The following is a 6768-nucleotide window of genomic DNA, read 5'->3' as shown; positions in this document are numbered from 1 at the left end:
GATCGGTTGAAGAAATCACTGCTGATGAGAGTCATGGGTGCTCGTAAGTTGAATTTAGTCTCTTATAGTGCATCGTATTCTATGCAGAATAGATAGTATGCCTAATATCAGCATGAAATGACAATAAAGCACAGATTAACACTATCAGATATCATTTCAACACTTTAAAAGTGTCCAAACAACAATGTCAAAATAATAATTTCTGAGGTGTTTATATTTTGACACTACAATGAAGTTACCACTGACAGCAGTTCAAATGTGATACTCCTTGACACTGACAGTTGTTGATAATTTTATTCAACACTAGTGTGTTTTGTTAGAAATGAACTTCCCACAGTAACAATACAACTGCTGCCCCCATTGTAAGTGGAACTCTGTAAGTGGTAAATATGAATCACAACTAATAACACAGTTAACATAAAGTAAACAAAGTATTTCAAACATGAAAGATATGTAGCAGTAGTTGTCATGGTCAGAGCATGAGTGAGCCACACCTATCCTGTAATAAGTGTGATCGTTATGGCTCTGTGGACCAAACTTTAGATTTGAGAGGGTTTTAACTTTCTGATAGTATAATTTAAATAGTCAACATGTGCCAATATCATATTGGACATACAAGAAAAGTTGTCGGATCAAAGTTAAAAATAGGAAAATAGAAGTAAAGATATTTAGTTTTCCAAAAATATGGGACCTTCTGTTAGATAAAGCAGATAATGCTGTTAAATCACAGAAAGGAAGACAAGAATACAGTAATAGGCTCTCTATTTACTTACCAAAGTAATGCAAAGGGGATGGATGGTGAAGGAGGGAGTTAACCAGTGTGTTAGATATTCGTCGCTACGTTTCAGAGAGTTATAAAACATCACAATAACACTGTCAAAGTTCATTAAAAGAAAACAGCTATAAAACTGTATTTTATCACAGAGTGTAATCTGAAAAATTTCACTCATTCCAGAGTTGAATTAACTCTACAAATGCTGAGTAGATGTTACGAACACGAAACAATATAATATATAAAATAATATATTATTGGATCTAAAATGTGTATGCTTATGTGATGAGAGAAGCTGTAAAGTAGGAGTGGGGCATTTAATCTCCTTGTAATCATGACAGGCGTTGATGTGAAATGAACTGTAGCTACTCTCCTTGACCAGTTGGCAGTGGTCAGCGGTCCACATCCAGGAGACTAGATTGGATTTATTGCTACTGGGCCAAAGGTAACAAATACATGCAATAGAAAGGCAGAGATGGATGTCATCATCACTGGATGGATTTTGGGCCCATCACGAGGGGCAATCACACGGAATAGATTGATACTGCAAGCAATACTTTTATATCAAGCTTATATATCTTAACTGGACAATTCACTTACAAGAAGGCAAAACAGGAAGTTGTTGAATAAAGCAACTCTGCAGACAAAGAAATACATTTTCTATCTAAAACATTTAATATTTCTTCTTTTTGTTCATGACTTTTCTTAATTTCTGCAATTATTTAACTTTAAATGTGATAATCAAAGAATCAAACAGGTCAAACTCTGACTTCTGTGATTACTCAAGAGCCATTATCGCCCAGAGGTTTCAGTTGGCTGAGGTGGAAATATCTTCATCTCATCAGCAGGGTCGGCCGAAGGTTCCTGGGAGTCCTCGGAGAGACGAGATGAGGTGAGGAGAGGTCATGTAGAACAGCTCGGTGTGACAGCAAATCAGAGGCCACCCCTCCGGACGGAGTCACGTGAAACAAAAGGAAACAAGGAGATGAAACACAAACACAAACCTCTGTGGGCAAACTCCACCACCTTCCAGCTTTCTGCAGCCCCGGTGGCTTATGTCCACATTACAGCGTCAAACATGGAAAGAATTTGCCACGATTGATGTTGATTAAATCATATTTGCTTGGTCTTTTTTTAAATTTATTTTTATTCTAAGTGTGGCTACACAGACCCTCTTTATTCTAATCTTGTGATAGGGAAATTTGAAAAAAGCCTACATATATATTTTAAAGTGTTCGGTAATAGATTTTTAATGTTCATTTGTCTATGCCCCGAAGGCTTGGATCTTTGACATTTAAAATAATTGTTGTTCGAAGGATCATCACCAGGGGAGGGTTGTGAATAGTGTAGGGACGATTTGAGTAAATGACTGTGTCAGCCTGTTTATTTGTAACATGATTGCCTGGGGCGCTGCCGCAGGACAGCTATTAGGGTCTGGCCATAAAGAGATAGAAAGAAAAGCCCAGCGATCACCCAAAAGTTAGCACTTAATGTGACAACTTATCAGACAAAAGCTCCCCATAGAGAATGTGGAAATGAGCGGAAGGGAGGGAGGGAGGGAGGACATCATTGCCCAAAGACAGAATTACCAGATAATATCACAAATAGTACAATGATGAAGAAGAAGAAGAAACTGAATTATAATCACAATTATCTAAAGTGGCTTCAGTGTCAAAGATCACATGTCTATTCAGCGTCCCAAGCATCGTCCCATATGTTTTAGCATATTGCACAAAGCTGTCCAATCCATGTTGGCTTGAGGGGAAGCAGGGAGCAGAGGCCTGTATTTAATTAGATGACACTAATACCTCTAGCCTGTGGCATGGCCTGCAGTGTTAGTGGAGGGTGTTTAATGCCGTCTGTAAGAGCTGCTAAATAATATGTGCAGGTCCCAGTGGGCCTGAGAGGATGCATGTCACTCCCGAGATGTAAACACAACAGGGAGAAACTGCAAGAACTAGAGGCAGAAATAAAGAGAAATAGAGGGGTTGACCAATTAAAAAAGGTCAGGAGGATGTGTTTAAAACAAATAATGTTATACTGTCATAATCATACCATCATTATCTTGATATGTATATATATATATATATATATATATGTGCGTGTATATGTTTTTTCTCCCTGTGTTGTTTTTCATGTATGTATTGGGTTGTGTAGACTGATTGTTGCTGTATTCTTCTAAATTATTTTCGGTAATTTCTTTTCCCATTTGTGTTATTGTTTGTTTTTCTGTGGCTTTCTGACCTCTCCTGTCACATTATCTTTTTCCTGGTTAACTTAAGTATTACGTTTTGCAAATACAATAAAATATAAACAAAGCAGTGATGAAATGGAAAATGCAGCTATGGTTGTTATAAAGAAAGTAAAAAATGTTATTATATCACTCTCATTGCAGGCAATTACCAACATCTTTGTTAGCCTTCCTGAGCTAACAATAAATAAATAAAAAATATGGTTCCTCTACAATGGAGGACAAGAAACATTAAACACAAATTATTGCTAAATGTGTGTTTCTTACTCGTAAACTATAAGAGGATGCTCACTTCCTGCAGTCAAGTGCTAATTTCAACACTTAGCTAAAGTAATACATATACATGTAAGGCTTGTTCTTCTTCTCCAACACAAATAATGTTTTGTTTACAAACTCCATATTGCAGCAACAATCAAAACCAATAAAACTCAAACTCCATTAAAAGGCACAGAAAAGTGTTTTCAGAAAGCTCCCAGCATCACATGTCTCCCCGACAACTCCAGCCTGGCCCAAGAATGCTTGTAATCTCTTCTGGCAGGGACGGATCCTGTGGCTCAGGCCGGCTGTGGAGTGGACAGTGCTATTGTGGCTTAAAACCTCAAAGGAGAAGAGAGGGGAGATAGGAGAGCAGGCAGGAGGTGGAAGAGAAAAGACGGGGAGTAAGAGGGCTCTGGAAGCAGTGCAATATAATGCAGGGATGGATGGATTAACGGTGTGGAGTTGACGGTAACGAGCAGGTAGCATCACCTTTAATCCTCCTCATGGAGATCACCTTTTCCCTGAATTTCTTACAGCCATAATATTTCCTAAAAAGTTTGATTGTTTGAAAACATAAGAGGGTGAGTCGTATTTCTTTGTCAAATATTTGGTGATGAGAAAAATACTTTGCCTGTAAGGTGCTTTGAAATGGAGAGGATGTGACTGTCCTTTTCCTGTGGATGATGAGCTGGACAGGAAGAGTTTACGTACAAAGTATGCGTGTGGGTGTGCGTGTGTGTTTGTGTGTGTGCGTGCGTGTGTGTGTGTGTTGTGTGTTTAGAGGAGTGTGAGGGGGAGGGATCAAGGTTTATTTATGCTAAACCAGTGCCAGTCAGAAGAGGGGGTGGAGCAGAAGGCCAGACAAAGACTGAAGAGGATGCTGCCACTGGCATTTAAATGGGCGAGAGTGTAAAAGATCAAGAAAAGAAGCACACACAAAAAACAAGAGCAGGAAAAAGCATTCAGTTTCTCCGGCGTGGCAGACACTTTTTTCTGGCTCCTCAAACAGCTGCTGAGGCAGATGGTGGTGAATTAACAGAAGATGGGAGAAGAAGAAATGAGAAAGCCTGAAACGGGCCCATGGAGGGCAGACATTAAAAGATTGTGTGAAGTGTGTGTCTGATAATGTGTGTGTGCGTGTGTGTGTGTGTGTGTGGTGTGTGTGTGTGTGTGTGTGTGTGTCTGTATAGGAGCACAGGTCCAGGGGAGAGGCTGTTAAACAGTATCTCAGCTGGGAGGACTAAAGAGGATGGGTGGAGGATTCCCAGTCAGAGATAGAGCTCGCGATAATAATCACAGGCGTGAAATTACAATGCTGATATTTGTTGCACCCCAGGGTGTGGTGTGGTGGGGCTACCGGAGCTTGGAGGACCCACATATCACTAGAGGCCTGGGCTGGCTTACGGTCATCAATGATCACAAGAGCGGCCCTTGGCCCGCACCTCTGTCCACTTTCCAAATCATTCAGTCGCTTAACCTGTGGAGAAAAAACTATTTAACAATAGCAATTATACAATTATTTCTTTTCAGTTTGCATTTATAGTTATGGTATATTATCTCTGCATTTAATATTATATTTTAATACAAAATGTCTTCATTAAATTCAATTAGATATGAAAATTCTATGGGCGGGACATACACTTGATTCTGTCACCTCTGAGCCTTTTTCTGAGATAATAAAATGTAACATTTTATTGGAGCGTTTAACATTGTTGAGAGGCCGAATTCAGTCATTTTAACTCAACACAGTGTATGTCTATTGCACTTAATTTGTGGAACAATATAAAATATTAAACATTAATATCTCGATTTGCTGTATTGGATCAGAGTTATATATTAAATGTGTAACATGTTCATTCTGATCAATTTAAGAGCATCCGAACCTGAACAAATTGCATGATACACAAAACAAAGGTAAATATTATTGCAACTATTTTTCTATCTGAGGATGGAAGACATACATTAATGTGTATTAATGTGTATAGAGCTGCAAACTTAAATTAGTTGTCCAAAATAAATGTTGCTGAGGAAGTTGAAAAATTGTCACAATGGACCAAACTAACAATGTCGAGTTACCATGACAAATGTTTGCAATGTATTGTGATGAATTCCTGCTAACCTGTATTAAGTTATGTGTAACAAGCAGCACTTTCCTGCTTCTTCTTCTTGTTTTACGTGAAACCAGAAGTAGGAAAGGTGTCTGAACGTACTTCAGCATGAAGATCCTCTTGGCCAGGAGCCAAGCTCTGACAAGCTCTGACAAGATATGACACCACAATTTCTTCCATCCACTCAGTGAAGGGGGTAGAAAAAAATAAGCTCATTTTCATGTCCATCATCTCCTGCTCTTGCCACTGCATCTGTGAAGGCCCCCTCAGCCTCCCCTATTTCTGGGGTGAAAGTGAAAAGTAGATGTGTTGTCAGGGCAAAACTGATAATGGCAGTGAGATACAGACTGATCCCAATTGCCCTGCTCTCAGCCCCTGCCACCCCCGTGCTCCCCGCCACTAAAGGGTCCACTGACAGATGGGACGGGGCACTGCGAGACAGAGTGTTGAGTTGGCATAAAAAGACCACCAAATAGGCCTTTTACCTGGCATCGGAGGTCTGCACAAATAGTTTACCGTTGGGTTCATGACTGTCTACATTTTGCCTTGTATTCATCATTCATGAGCATGAAACCTGGAAACAACATAAAAATCGAGAGAAGTCACCTCTTCTATCTTTTTAGACAGTAATATTTACAAAGACATCATGGATTTCTTAGAAATTGAAATCAGTCTGTTGAAAAGTGAAACTGGTGATTTTATTTGGCAAAAGCTAAATTGCTCATGAATTCATGTTGATATACGTTGTGGTCTTTGACTCCCTTTGATATCCCTTTTTGTTTTTGATTAGTTTCTTATCAGCAATAGGGTACACAAAGCTGCATTCCAAACTTTGACGGAGTCTGGGACCAAAGCCAGTTGAGCACAGTACCTCTACTCTACCCTAATGTGTTTATTTTCAGCCATTTGTAAAGTAGCCAGGTAGCCTACAATGCACGGTGGTTATCACTTCACAGGTCCATTTCATTGAGGTAATCTTCACCTCTCAGCAGAGGGACAGATAACTCAGGGGATCCATCACCAGAAGGAGCAAAAAGTGAGGGTCATTATAAATGTCATCACAAGTTACCAAAGTCCCAGAGATTGAATATTGTCCTCTGGTGAGCAGATAGAGGACATGAAAGGAAGAGACGAGGGACAGCTATAGAACGAGAAAGAGACATGTTGACAGACAAGAAGCGAGAGGAGGAAAATACTTGGAAATAATAACATATTACAATAGCATACTTATGCAGAACCACGTTGCATTGAAACAGGTAATGTATAAGCTGCCTGTTAGATTTATACCAGAGAGACTAGGCTGGTAAAGATGCACTTTATCTTTGGACATGAAAACAGCTCGAGCACAATCCCAGACGTGGTTGGGAGGAAATTGCTGT

At 39.6% G+C, this 6768-nt stretch overlaps 1 long non-coding RNA gene across 1 annotated transcript; it reads right to left on the bottom strand.

The window, feature by feature from the left end:
• Positions 1-1317: 1317 nt before the first annotated feature.
• Positions 1318-6553, bottom strand: LOC130206742 (uncharacterized). Its single transcript, XR_008834167.1, has 2 exons — positions 5492-6553; positions 1318-4758 (listed from the first exon to the last, which is right to left on the bottom strand). It is a non-coding gene; the product is annotated as an uncharacterized LOC130206742 (long non-coding RNA).
• Between the last annotated feature and the right edge of the window lie 215 nt (positions 6554-6768).

The sequence above is a fragment of the Pseudoliparis swirei genome, chromosome 17 (genome assembly GCF_029220125.1).
Source record: "Pseudoliparis swirei isolate HS2019 ecotype Mariana Trench chromosome 17, NWPU_hadal_v1, whole genome shotgun sequence".
In the NCBI taxonomy this organism is placed as follows: domain Eukaryota; kingdom Metazoa; phylum Chordata; class Actinopteri; order Perciformes; family Liparidae; genus Pseudoliparis; species Pseudoliparis swirei.
This window is presented reverse-complemented; position numbering and strand designations above follow the sequence as displayed.